The sequence below is a fragment of the Pituophis catenifer genome, unplaced genomic scaffold (genome assembly GCF_029215685.1).
Source record: "Pituophis catenifer annectens isolate HBS135680 unplaced genomic scaffold, rPitCat1.0.hap2 SCAF_2, whole genome shotgun sequence".
Taxonomy (NCBI): Eukaryota; Metazoa; Chordata; class Lepidosauria; order Squamata; family Colubridae; genus Pituophis; species Pituophis catenifer.
In genome coordinates, this window is record NW_027256882.1 from 3,583,836 (window position 1) to 3,597,171 (window position 13,336).

Below are 13,336 nucleotides of genomic sequence, written 5' to 3' on the forward strand. Positions count from 1 at the left end.
GCCTCTCAAATATTGCAACACTGCTATCCTGTCTCCCCTGGTCCTTCTCTTCACTAGACTAGCCATGCCCAGTTCCTATAACTGTTCTTGTTTTAGTCTTCCGGCCTTTAATCAGCTTAGCTGCTCTTCTTTGCCCTTTTTCCAAAGTTTCAACATCTTTTTTGTAACGTGATGACCCAAACAGGATGCGGTATTCCAGGCGTGGTATTACTATGTCTTTATGAAGCGGTACTAATACTTCATGTGATTTTGATTCTATGCCTCTATTTATTCAACCAAGGATTGTATTCACTTTTTTGGGCTGCTGCCGCACACAGGTGATTCATGCTTAATTGATCATCCATTCTGACTCCAAGGACTCTTCAGTTACTATTTTCGAGCCAGGTTTCAGGTAATCTGTTTTTCCTGCCCACGTGTAAAAGCTTACTTTTCTCCACATTAAATTTCATTTTGTTGGATTCCACCTTGTCTCCTTTGGATCAGAAAGGCACAATATGCGTACAGATCAAAATCTATAGAGACGTGGTGGATCAGTGATTAGAATGCAGTACTATAGGCTAATTGCCCCCAGCCAGAAGTTTGATTCTGACAGGGTCATGGTTGATTCAGCTTTCATCCTTCTGAGGTGGGTAAAATGAGGACCCAGATTGCTGGAGACCATATGCTGACTTTGTAAACTGCTCAAAGAGTGCTGTAAAGCATTGTGGAGTGGTATATAAGTCTAAGTGGAATTATTATTGCTATACAGTTTCTCCTGAGCGTGGATCCTTTTATGAGAAGACAGACTAACTTTCTGAGCAAAGCCCTTTCCACACTCCATGCATTTATATGGTTTCTCACCTGTGTGGAATCTTTCATGGACTCTTAGGTAACAGCTGTGAGCAAAGGCCTTTCCACACTCCATGCATTTAAATGGCTTTTCCCCTGTGTGGATCCTCTTATGGGAAATAAGAGGATCTCTTTGAGCAAAGCTCTTTCCACATTCCATGCATTTATACGGTTTCTCCCGTGTGTGGAGCCTTTCATGTGCTCTTAGGACACATCTGTAAGCAAAGCTCTTTCCACACTCCATGCATTTAAATGGCTTTTCCCCTGTGTGGATCCTCTTATGGGAAATAAGAATATCCCTTCGAGCAAATGTTTTCCCACACTCCATGCATTTAAATGGCTTTTCCCCTGTGTGGATCCTCTTATGGGAAATAAGACTACTCCTATGAGCAAAAGTCTTTCCACATTCCGTGCATTTATATGGCTTTTCGCCTGTGTGGGTCCTCTTATGGGACATAAGACTACCCCTTTGAGTAAAGGTTTTTCCACACTCCATGCATTTATATGGCTTCTCCCCTGTGTGGATCCTCTTATGGGATATAAAACTACTTCTTCGAGCAAAGTTTTTTTGGCACTGCATGCATTTAAATGGCTTTTCCCCTGTGTGGATCATTTTGTGGAGAGTAAGTCCATTTCTATGAGCAAAGGTCTTTCCACACTCCATGCATTTAAATGGCTTTTCCCCTGCGTGGATCCTTTTAGGGGAAATAAGATTACTACGTTTTCTGAACCTGTTACCAGACTCTCTGCATTTGTATAGCTTCTCCCCAGTGTGAATCCCTTCATGGGAAGTAAGTTGCCTGCTTGTTCTAAAACATTTTCCACATTCCAAACATTTGTAAGGCTTTTCCCCTGTGTGGATCCTCTTATGGGAAATAAGAATATCCCTTCGAGCAAATGTTTTCCCACACTCCATGCATTTAAATGGCTTTTCCCCTGTGTGGATCCTCTCATGGGAAATAAGACTACTCCTATGAGCAAAAGTCTTTCCACACTCCATGCATTTATATGGCTTTTCGCCGGTGTGGATCCTCTTATGGGAAATAAGACTACCCCTTTGAGCAAAGGTTTTTCCACACTCCATGCATTTATATGGCTTCTCCCCTGTGTGGATCCTCTTATGGGATATAAAACTACTTCTTCGAGCAAAGTTTTTTTGGCACTCCATGCATTTAAATGGCTTTTCCCCTGTGTGGATCATTTTGTGGAGAGTAAGTCCATTTCTATGAGCAAAGGTCTTTCCACACTCCATGCATTTAAATGGCTTTTCCCCTGCCTGGATCCTTTTAGGGGAAATAAGATTACTACGTTTTCTGAACCTGTTACCAGACTCTCTGCATTTGTATAGCTTCTCCCCAGTGTGAATCTCTTCGTGGGAAGTAAGTTGCCTGCTTGTTCTAAAACATTTTCCACATTCCAAACATTTGTAAGGCTTCTCTTTTGTGTCTATCACTTTTTGAGATGTAAGGAACTTATTTTCAAGAGAAGGAATGAATGTCCCATTGTAACATTGTCTGTTGTGTCTCCTTAAAGCATCTTCTCCTTTGTTTTGGCTTAAATAGTGTTCTTTTACTTGTAATTTAGCTTTGATTGGCTTAACACTTTCCCCAATATATTTTTTCCTTATTTTCTCCTGTTGGGCAAGAAAGTCTTGCATTGGACCATCAGTGGAAGATGAGCTTTCCTGATTCCAATCATTTGACGGGTTTCTATCATGGGTTTCTAGTTCCATTCGAATTCCAAACTTCTCCGTTCCATCTTTAGCATTGATCACTTGGAACAATTCACAAAAATCTTGATTCTCTTGACCATTATTGCCTTCAAAGTAAAAGAGAAATGAAAATAATAACAAGGTTAGAGAAAAAGATCAAACCGTACAAAGTCAAGTGAATTTCCTTCTGAATTTTTTCCAGAATTCCTTTAAGTTTTATGTTTGCATGCTTACAGTGGTGTGATATAGACAGGATGATTTCTATATTCATGAGTCCTGAAAGCTTTGAAAATATCTAGAAAACATCTCTTTCTTTACAATTATCTATATATGTGCAAATCTCAATCAAAGTCTGTTTTGAGTCATAGAATAATCAGGGGAAACACCCAAGGAGGAAAGAGGAGAAAAAAATAAAAGATTTATTGGGCTGGCTTAATTTCAGCAGAGACCTGTGAGAACTGAAACTATTTTGAAAAAAGTTCCTTCTTCCCCGATGTACCTTGGAGCAGCTATTGCAGGGCGTCTGTCTGGCAGGCAGGACTCCCGCTCGCCCCATTCCTTGATCCCAGTGATGAGACTTTGGAGTGAAGTCCCTTCCCTGAAGCCTCCCATTGGCTTGTAAACGCTCATCGCGCTGAGAGTGGAAAGGTTGGGAGGCTTCAACAATGGCTATTTTGCTGCCCCAAAGTCTCATTAGCTTGAAAGGATTTTTTGGCCAGATCTGGTACAGGCTTCCGATTGCAGAGAACAGAGGCCTAAACTACTTTACTGTGAGATCACACAAGACGAGAAGTGCAAGATCTCACACTAATGATCTTGCGGGATCTCACACTGCAATACTTTAGGCCTGTGTTCCCAGAAACTGAGGACTGCACGAGATCCAGGGCAAAAGTCTTTGAAAAGAAAGAGGCCTCCGGAGGCGGGGCTGGCATCGCGACCGGACGACGGGAAGTTTCGGGGCTCTGAAACCACCGCCGATATCTCCACCGCTGGACGGTCCAATTTGGACCTCACTGTCCCGTAGAGACAGTGATAGAGGAGGGCACATCCTGCTGATCCCAGAGACACCGCAAAGTCCGTGGTTGATCCAGGAGAAGCTCTTTTTTCCGGCGCTGAAGAGGCAGCCATTAAGCTGCTGAGGTTGGGACAATGAGTGAGTGAGCTGCTGAGAATGAGTGAAAGTGTTACGATCTGGTGAGAGGCTTTTTAAACTTGGATTTTAAGAACACCCTGAAGTGCAAATGCAACTAGAATTCAATTTAGAAGTAATTTAGCAGCGGAATTGAGCTTGAATTTAAGTCAATTTTCCTAAAATATAAACTATTTTTATGTGTGGATGCCAGTGGAAAGTTTCATTTTAATTTGGACTGGACTGGATTGGAAAGGAGATTCACTTTTTTATCTGTCTAAATACTAAACTTTTGATGCATTTTGAGTTTATAAATCTTGGAATTAGCTTTGTCATTTTTGTTTTTGGTTGATTTTTACTTTTTAACTTTTTTTTGATATATTGGTTTCATTGTTAATTGGAAACAGAACAAAGAGAAGTGGAAGAAATAAGAGACATTGCCATCTAGTGGACTGAAACATTGTATTCTCTCCTTGTTTCCTTTTTTTAACTGAGGGGAAAGGAAAAAAAGTAGCAACTGTGTTATTTTTCAAGGTCAATGTGCCAGCTCATAGATAAAACTTAAAAGAGCATCAAAGAGTGTCTACAAGATTGTTTATACAGGTGTACTGCTGGAAAAAACATTGCTGAAAGGTGGTTAAAAGTGAAAAGATAATATCGACTCTGGAAAAGAAAGCTGTTAAACCAAGTGTGGCACAAGAAAGAGATTTTGAATGCTACACATTTGTGGACTTTTAAATTAGATGGAGAGCCTTCCCCTTTCTATTTCCACCTCTCCAGTTCTCCTATATTTTTATTTTTAAATTGTTGGAACACACACACACACACACACACACACACACACACACACATATATATATTCTTTTCTTTTCTCTCCCTTTTCTTTTTCTTCTTTTATTCCTCCACAATATTCAATTGTGTTTATTCAGTGTTTAAACAATATTCAGTGTTTATTCAATTGGATTAAGGCATACAAGAATCTGAAGAAACTTTTTTTTGCCTTTTTTTACTTACTGATTGGAGATTGTTATTTGAATTTATTTTTGGCTATTTCATGTGACTGGATTAGGGCACACAAGAGCCTGAAGAGTGTTTTTGTTTGTTTGTTTTTTTGGTCTTTCCTTGTTTTGTTTTTGTTTTTTAACTTCCTGCCATTTATAAAAACGGATTAGGGTTGAGAAGAACTTGAAGACATTTTGATTTGGATTACCTATAGAAATGACCAAAAAAGCAGCAGTTGTTAGCTCTGCTGGATTGACCCCTTCCTCATCACCAGCGGGAGGACAACGATCAATACAGGCAATGATGCAGCAGGAAAAAGAGAAAGAACGTGAGAAAGAAAAAGATGCGACAATGCAGATGATTTTGCAAGGAATACAAGATAAAAAATGTGGGGATGGTGTTATCTCAGTTGCCGGCAAACCGCACTGGGTAAACAACATTACCATATGTTCTAATCTTCTCAGAAACGTAAAACAGGATGTCTGGCAGAGACCTTATCTCAGACATACCAGGCATGGGGGCCCAACACGTAGGCAATTGTCTGTCACAGGAAATAACATGAGGGAAGCACAAGGGATCCATGTGGAGTTCACGAGCTTTCTGTAGCCAATCAGGATCAGTAAACGTTGATTGATGTTTTGCCATGATAGTTGTAAAATGACAATAAAAGGAAGCCTTCTGGATGGAGTCAGAGTGCCTTCCCCAAGGTACCTCACACCGAGGTGCCTTGATCAAGGTGCCTTCCACCTGAGGGGCCTTCCCCTGAACCATCATCCTGCCTACGCGTCTTTCTTCATCGAAACAACATAAAATTAAAAATAGAGAAAACAGATGAAAAAGTGGAGAATATACAACAGATGATGAAGAAATATGAAGACAGACTTGAAAAAATTGAAGAAAAAGAGAAACAAAGAGATAAAAAAATCAGAGACATGGATAATAGATTAGAAGAAGTTGAACATGATAGAAGTGGCTTAGGATGGGAGATGGATAAATCAGAATTTTACTTAAGATTTCAAAATGTGGAGGAAGAAAAAGGAGAAAATTTGGTGGAAAAAATGATAGAAATTCTTGCAGGAGCTCTAGAAATTCCTAAAGAAAAAATGTTGGATGGCATTGATGAGATGTACCAAGTATATACTAGGTATGCAATGAGAAATAAACTACCAAGAGAAGTCCATATCAGATTTACCAAAAAATCAATTAAAACACAAATATTGCAGATTGCAAAAGAGAAAGCATTGCAATACAAGGGTAAGGAAATTATGGTGCTGAAGCAAATACCGAGAAGAATAAGAGAGTTGAGAAGAAGAGTATCAATTTTTGACAAAAATATTGCTCCAGAAAGGTGTGAATTACAGATGGCTGATACCAGAAGGATTGGTGTTTACATGGCAAACACAAAGATTTAAAATAGATTCAATCAATAAAGCCAAAGCATTTTTTGTGGAATATTTAAGAGAAAAAGACATTGAGCCAAGAAGGGAAGAGACACTGCTCCAACTACAAGAAGAGGATCTAGTGATGATGAAAAAGGAGGAGGGTGCACTAGAGGGTGCAGTAGAAGGTGCCATAGAATATAAAGAACAGCGTGAACTGAGATCCACTAGATCAGCAGAACCTATATATAAAAGTATAAACATGGAGGAGAAAAAATTAATTACAATGAATATAAATGGACTTAATATAGCAACTAAAAGGAAAGTATTCTACAAATTGGAGAAATTAAAAATGAATATAATTTGTTTACAAGAAGTTCATATCAAAAAACAGCATGAATTACTTTTGGTACAGCCTAAACTAGGGAAATTATTTGCTTTATTGCCACAATGTAAGAAAAGAGGAGTGGTTTTGTATATTAAAGACACAATACCAGCGGAAAAAAATTATGAAGATGGAGAAGGACGAATTCTGATGGTGGAAATGACAGATAATAATAGGAAAATATTGTTAACAGCAATATATGCTCCTAGCGACAACCAAGAAAATTTTTACAGAAAATTACATATGAAATTAATAGAGCTGGATTATGATAACATCTGTATGATGGGAGGCTTCAATGAAATAGTAAATGAGAAAATGGACTATAATACACAAAAGACAATAAAACAAAGTAGAAAAACTTTGCCGAAATCCTTTTTCAAGATGATAAGAGGAAATAAATTTAAAAGATATATGGAGAGAAAGACATGCAAAAAACAGACAATACACTTTTTATTCTAATAGACATTTATCATGGTCCAGAATAGATATGATATGGTTGACAATGGACTTGACCTCAAACATAGAAGAAATAGCCATAGAGGCTAATACCTGGGCAGACCATAATCCAACGACGGTGAGAAGGAAAGGACAAAGGAGAAGGTCTAGATGGATGTTAAATACTACAATATTAAAAGAAAAGGATTTTCTACAGAAAATGGAGAAAGAATTAGCCTTTTTTTTCAAAGAAAATAGAAAAGAGGATACATCAATGCAGAATCTGTGGGACACTATGAAAGCCTATGCCAGAGGCCTGATTATTGACTATACAAGAAAAAGAAATATTAAGAAAAGACAAGCTTATAAAATGTTAGAGGATGATTACAAGAAATTTGAAAAAGAACTGCAGAAGTTCCCACAAAAAAAAGACATTAAAATGAAAATGGACACAATTAAACATAAAATGGGATTAATAGAGAAATAAGACTTAGCACAAAAAATCAGGAATGCTAAACAGAAATATTTTGAAGATGCTAATAAACCAGGCAGATGGCTAGCATATAAACTGAAAAAAGAAAGGGACTCAAGGAAAATATCACAGCTAATAGATGAGCAAGGATAAATTAGATTTGGAAATGAGAAGAAAAACATTGTAGAAGACTACTATAAAAAACTATATGAAAAAGAAAAGATAGAAGAGGAAAGTATTAAACAATATTTACATAAGGCAAATTTACCCCCGATTCCAAAATCGAGATGATGCTAGAAAGAAATATAACCATGATGGAATTGACCAAAGCAATCAAAAAACAAAAAAGTGGGAAGGCACCAGGCCCAGATGGGCTACTGGCGGAATATTATAAGTCTTTACAGGACTCACTGAGTCTCCCATTATTAGAATTTATGAATGAAGTAATGTTAAAGAAGGAAATACCCAACTCATGGTTAGAAGCATATATTACACTTATTCCAAAAGAGGATACCGACCTACAACAAGTCAAAAACTATAGGCCTATATCTCTGCTAAATTCAGATTATAAAATCTTCGCTACAATATTAGCAGAAAGACTTAAAAGATACTTAAATAATTTTATACACTCGGATCAAAATGGATTTCTGCCGAAAAGGCAATTAGGGACAATTTGAGGATAATTCTGGATACTTTGGAATATTATGAGACACACCCAGAAAAGCAAATGACCTTGATGTTTTTAGATGCACAGAAAACCTTCGACAATGTGAACTAGCGATTTATGATATTACAATTGAAACAGATGGGCTTTGGAGAGAAATTTGTTCAAGCCATAGAAGCTATATACAGTATTACAAGCAAATAGCAAAAGTAAGGATAAATGGAGAACTGACAGAATACAAAAAGGAACGAGACAAGGTTGCCCATTGTCGCCACTGTTGTTTGTGTTAACATTAGAAGAACTAAACAGAAACATTAGAGAAGAAAAAGGAATAAAAGGAATGGAAATTCAAAACCAGGAATATAAATTGCAAGCATTTGTGGATGACCTGGTGTTTATCTTGGAAGATCTACTTCAATCTATAAATAAACTGATAAATAAAATAAGAGATTTTGGGAAGGTGGCAGGCTTGAAAATAAATAAAGATAAAAGGAAGATTTTGACAAAAAAATATGCTAAAAAAACAGAAAGAAGAGTAGGCGGAAGATTCAAGGATGCAGGTCACGAACCTGTATTTGGGGATACATTTATTTATTTATTTATTTATTGTTTAAATTTATATACCGCCCTACTCCCGAAGGATTCAGGGAGCAAGATGTGGTACTCTGACAGCAAGATGTGGTACTCTAAAGGAGAATAACTATGATAACCTTAAACAATAGATAGCGACAGATCTGGCAAAATGGGAGAATTTGCAATTATCATTGATAGGGAGAATATCAATTATTAAAATGAATATATTGCCCAGACTCTTATATTTATTCCAGACAATTCCAATTAAGTTGGGAAAAGAATATTTTGAAGATTTAAATAAAATTGTGTTAAAATATATATGGCAGGGTAAAAAGGCAAGGATAAAATTAAAACTACTGCAAGATGTTAGACTAAGAGGAGGTTTTGGTTTGCCGGATTGGGAATTATATTATCAAGCTTGTAATTTGATGTGGATTAAAGAATGGATAATGTTAAGGAATATTAGATTGTTGACTTTAGAAGGACATGATCTGTTGTTGGGCTGGCACGCTTTTATATGATATAAAAGTACAAAATACAGGGTTATTTTAGAAGGCATATAATACGAGAATCTTTGTTATTAAATTGGGAGAAGATCAAAAAATGTCATTATTTAAAAATTCCAGTCTGGTTATCTCCTATTGAAGCAGTCTCACAATAACATTTAGAAAGGAACAAATTGTCAGATATGGTGAATTATTAAATGAAAAGGGTGAATTTAAATCGAAGCAAGAATTAGAAGAACAAGAGATTGAAATGGATTGGTTTTCGTATATGCAAATACAGTCTAGATATGATGAACATTCTAAAATTGAGGGTTTTTATAGTAATTTGATGAATTTAGATAAAATTTTAACAGGTTCTGATGACTATGTAATTAAAAAACTGTATGGTTACTTATTAGAAGTAAAATTGACAGAAGAACAAGTTAAGGAAACAATGATTGCATGGGGGAAAAATGTTGGTCATGGGATTGATTTAGAGAAATGGGAAAAACTGTGGTTGCAGAATTATAAAATGACAATGTCAACAGCAGATAAGGAGAACTTGTATAAGATGTTTTACAGGTGGCATTTACCCCTGGCGAGAAGAGCCAGAATGTACAAGAACAAATCGGAGAAATGTTGGACGTGTCATCAGATTCCGGGTTCATACTACCCTATAGGGTGGACATGTGCAGAAGCCAAAAGATATTGGACAAAAATCCACACATGGCTGGAAAAAATGATAAAGAAACACATTGACTTTAAACCAGAGATATTTATATTAGGGATCTTACCAGAAACATATAACAGAGAATTGAGATATTTAATTGTGAATGTTTTAACTGCAGCTAGAATTGTATTTGCTAAAAACTGGAAAGGAGAGAAGATACCTACTGATGACGATGTTATTAAGAAAATTTTGGAGTGTGCTGAAATGAGTAAATTTATTTTATTTTTATTTTATTTATTTATTTTATTTTCAATTTATATACCGCCCTTCTCCCTGAGGACTCAGGGCGGTGCACAGCCAGAATTAAAAACATGAAATACAAATATTAAAAACAATTAAAATCTATATAAATTTGGCCCAAAATTTAAAAAACCACAAACCAATTAAACATTTAAAAATTTTAAAAAATTTCTTCCTAAGCCAGCCCGGCTTGCTGGAAAAAGTGGGTTTTAAGGGCACGGCGGAAGGCACTGAGGTCTTGGATTCTCCTTATCTCTGGGGGCAGCTGATTCCAGAGGATAGGTGGCCCCACAGAGAAGGCTCTCCCCCTGGGGGTCACCAGCCTACATTGTTTGGCTGATGGCACCCTGAGGAGGCCCTCTCTGTGGGAGCGCATGGGTCGCTGGGAGGTCGTCGGTAGCAGCAGGCGGTCTCGAAGATAGCTAGGCCCTATGCCATGGAGCGCTTTAAAGGTGATAACCAACACCTTGAAGCGCACCCGGAAGACCACCGGGAGCCAGTGCAGCTCGCGCAGGAGCGGTGTTACATGGGAGCGCCATGTAACACCGCTCCCATCACTACCCGCGCTGCTGTGTTCTGGATCAGCTGGAGCCTCCGGGTGCCCCTCAAGGGGAGCCCCATGTAGAAAGCATTGCAGTAGTCAAGGCGAGAGGTGACGAGGGCGTGAGTGACTGTGCACAGGGAATCCCAATCAAAAAAGGGCCGCAACTGGCGAATCAGGCGAACCTGATAAAAGGTCCCCCTGGTTACAGCCGTCAGATGTTCCTCCAAGGACAGCTGCATATCCAGGAGGACTCCCAGATTGCGACCCCTTTCTGTGGGGGCCAAGGACTCGCCCCCAATAGTCAGTGATGGAGTCAACTGACTATATCGGGATGCCGGGAGCCACAGCCACTCAGTCTTGGAAGGGTTGAGCTTGAGCCTGTTCCTCCCCATCCAGATCCGCACAACCTCCAGGCACTGAGACATCACTTCAAGGGCATCGTTGGGGTGGCCTGGGGTGGAGATGTACAGCTGGGTGTCATCAGCGTACTGATGGTATCTCACCCCGAAGCCACGGATGATCTCGCCCAGCGGCTTCACATAAATGTTGAACAGAAGGGGCGAGAGGACCGATCCCTGCGGCACTCCACAGACGAGAGGCCTCGAGGTCGACCTCTGCCCCCCTGCCAACACAAACTGCGACCGGTCGGAGAGAAAGGAGGAGAACCACCGCAATACGGTGCCTCCCACCCCCAACTCTTCCAGCCGGTGCAGCATGATACCATGGTCGATGGTATCAAAAGCCGCTGAGAGGTCTAACAGGACCAGAACAGAGGAGCAACCCCTGTCCCAAGCCCTCCAGAGATCATCAACCAACGCGACCAATGCCGTTTCCGTGCTGTGCCCAGACCTGAAACCCGACTGGAACGGATCTAGATAAGATGTTTCCTCCAGGAATTGTGGAAACTGTCGCGCGACCACACTCTCAACAACCTTCGCCATAAAGCGAAGGTTGGAGACAGGACGATAGTTGGCCAATATTGCCGGATCCAGGGACGGCTTCTTGAGGAGAGGCCTCACCACCACCTCTTTCAAGGCAGCGGGGAAGTAACCCTCACTCAACGAAGCGTTGATAACACCCTGGAGCCAGCCTCGTGTAACCTCCTGGGAAGCCAGTACCAACCAGGAGGGACACGGGTCCAGTAAACATGTGGCCGTACTAAGTCTCCCCAAAATCCTGTCCACATCATCAGGAGTCACAGCATCAAACTCCTCCCAGATAACATTCTCAAGACTATTCCTCGTCACCCTGCCCTGATCTACCCAGTCAGAGTCCAAATCCCCCCGGATCTGAGCGATTTTGTCATACAGGTATTGTCCGAAATCCTCTGCCCTGCCTTCCAGGGGATCCTCCCGCACTCCCGGATGGAGCAGGGAGCGGGTCACCCTAAACAGGGCGGCCAGACGATTCCCTGATGACGCAATAGGGGCGGAAAAGTAATTAAACTTTGCCGTCTTTATCGCCACTAGGTAGGCCTTAATATGCGACCTTACCAGTGTTCGATCAGATTCAGCGAGACTGGCCCTCCAACCGCTCTCCAGGCGTCTTTTCCGGCGCTTCATTTCCCTCAGCTCCTCAGTAAACCAAGGAGCTGCGTGGGATCGGCACTGGGTCAGAGGCCACAAAGGCACGACTCGGTCCAAGGCCCCACCAGCCGCCCGATCCCAGGCGGCTACCAGGTCCTCAGCCGAGTCATGTGCTAGATCCTCAGGAAATGGCCCAAGCTCCATCTGGAACCTATCAGGATCCATCAGGCGCTTGGGGCGGACCCATCTTATTGGCTTAATTGACATTTAAAATTGTCCTCACACAATTTGGGGAGGATTCAGAGGACAAATGACAACACATTCTTATCACATGATCTCCAGAGGACACATAAAAGCACACCCCATTCTTCTCAGCCTCCACAGATAAATTCAAATAGAAATGGAAAAATACAGATAAGGAATGCCCCAAAAGCATCTCAGCAAAGAGACACTGATTCTTTCCTTCCTTGGGGTACGAGAATGCCAGATACTTTCCTTTTCCCTCCCGGGAGACAATATCTGATTAGTGATTTTTTAATAAAAAACTAACTATAATCTGTCTTCTTGATCTCTCTGATTTGGGACAAGAAAACTCTTACCCAGAGAGACCACGTTCCTATGGTTTTCAAGCATGACTTCCGAATGCAGCGCTTTTTGGTCAGGATCCAGCTGAGACCATTCCTCCTCAGAGAAATACACAGCCACCTCCTCAAAGGACACAAGACACTCCTGAACATGGAAAAAAGAACAGAACAGGAGGATTTGCAAGATCTGTTCATCATCATCAATGATTTAGACAAGGCGGTTGAAGGGAAACTCATCAAATATGCAGAAAATATCAAATTGGCAGGAATACCAACACTGCACAAAATAGGCTCGAGATATAGAAGGATTGACAGATTGGTACTTCTAACAAAAGAAAATTCAATGGTGAGAAATGTGATGTGCTACATTTAGGAAAGAAAAACCAAATACACTGCCACAGAATAGGTGATGCTTGGCTCAAAATTAGTAAGTGGAACAGGGATCTTGGAGTCCTAGCAGACAATCGCTTAACGTGAGCTACAGTTGCCAAAAAACTAGCAACAGAAACATTGGCTGCATTAAGAGAGGCATAGAATCAAGATCACATGAAGTTACCATGATGTAAAAAAGATCTTGAGACTCTAGAAAGAGTGCAAAGAAGAGCAACCAAGATGATTAGGGGACTGAACAGTTGCAAGAACTGGGCAT

At 40.1% G+C, this 13,336-nt stretch overlaps 1 pseudogene; it reads right to left on the bottom strand.

The window, feature by feature from the left end:
- The window catches only part of LOC139309256 (zinc finger protein 91-like), a 38,528-nt pseudogene that overhangs the window by 17,921 nt on the left and 7,271 nt on the right, over positions 1 to 13,336 (bottom strand).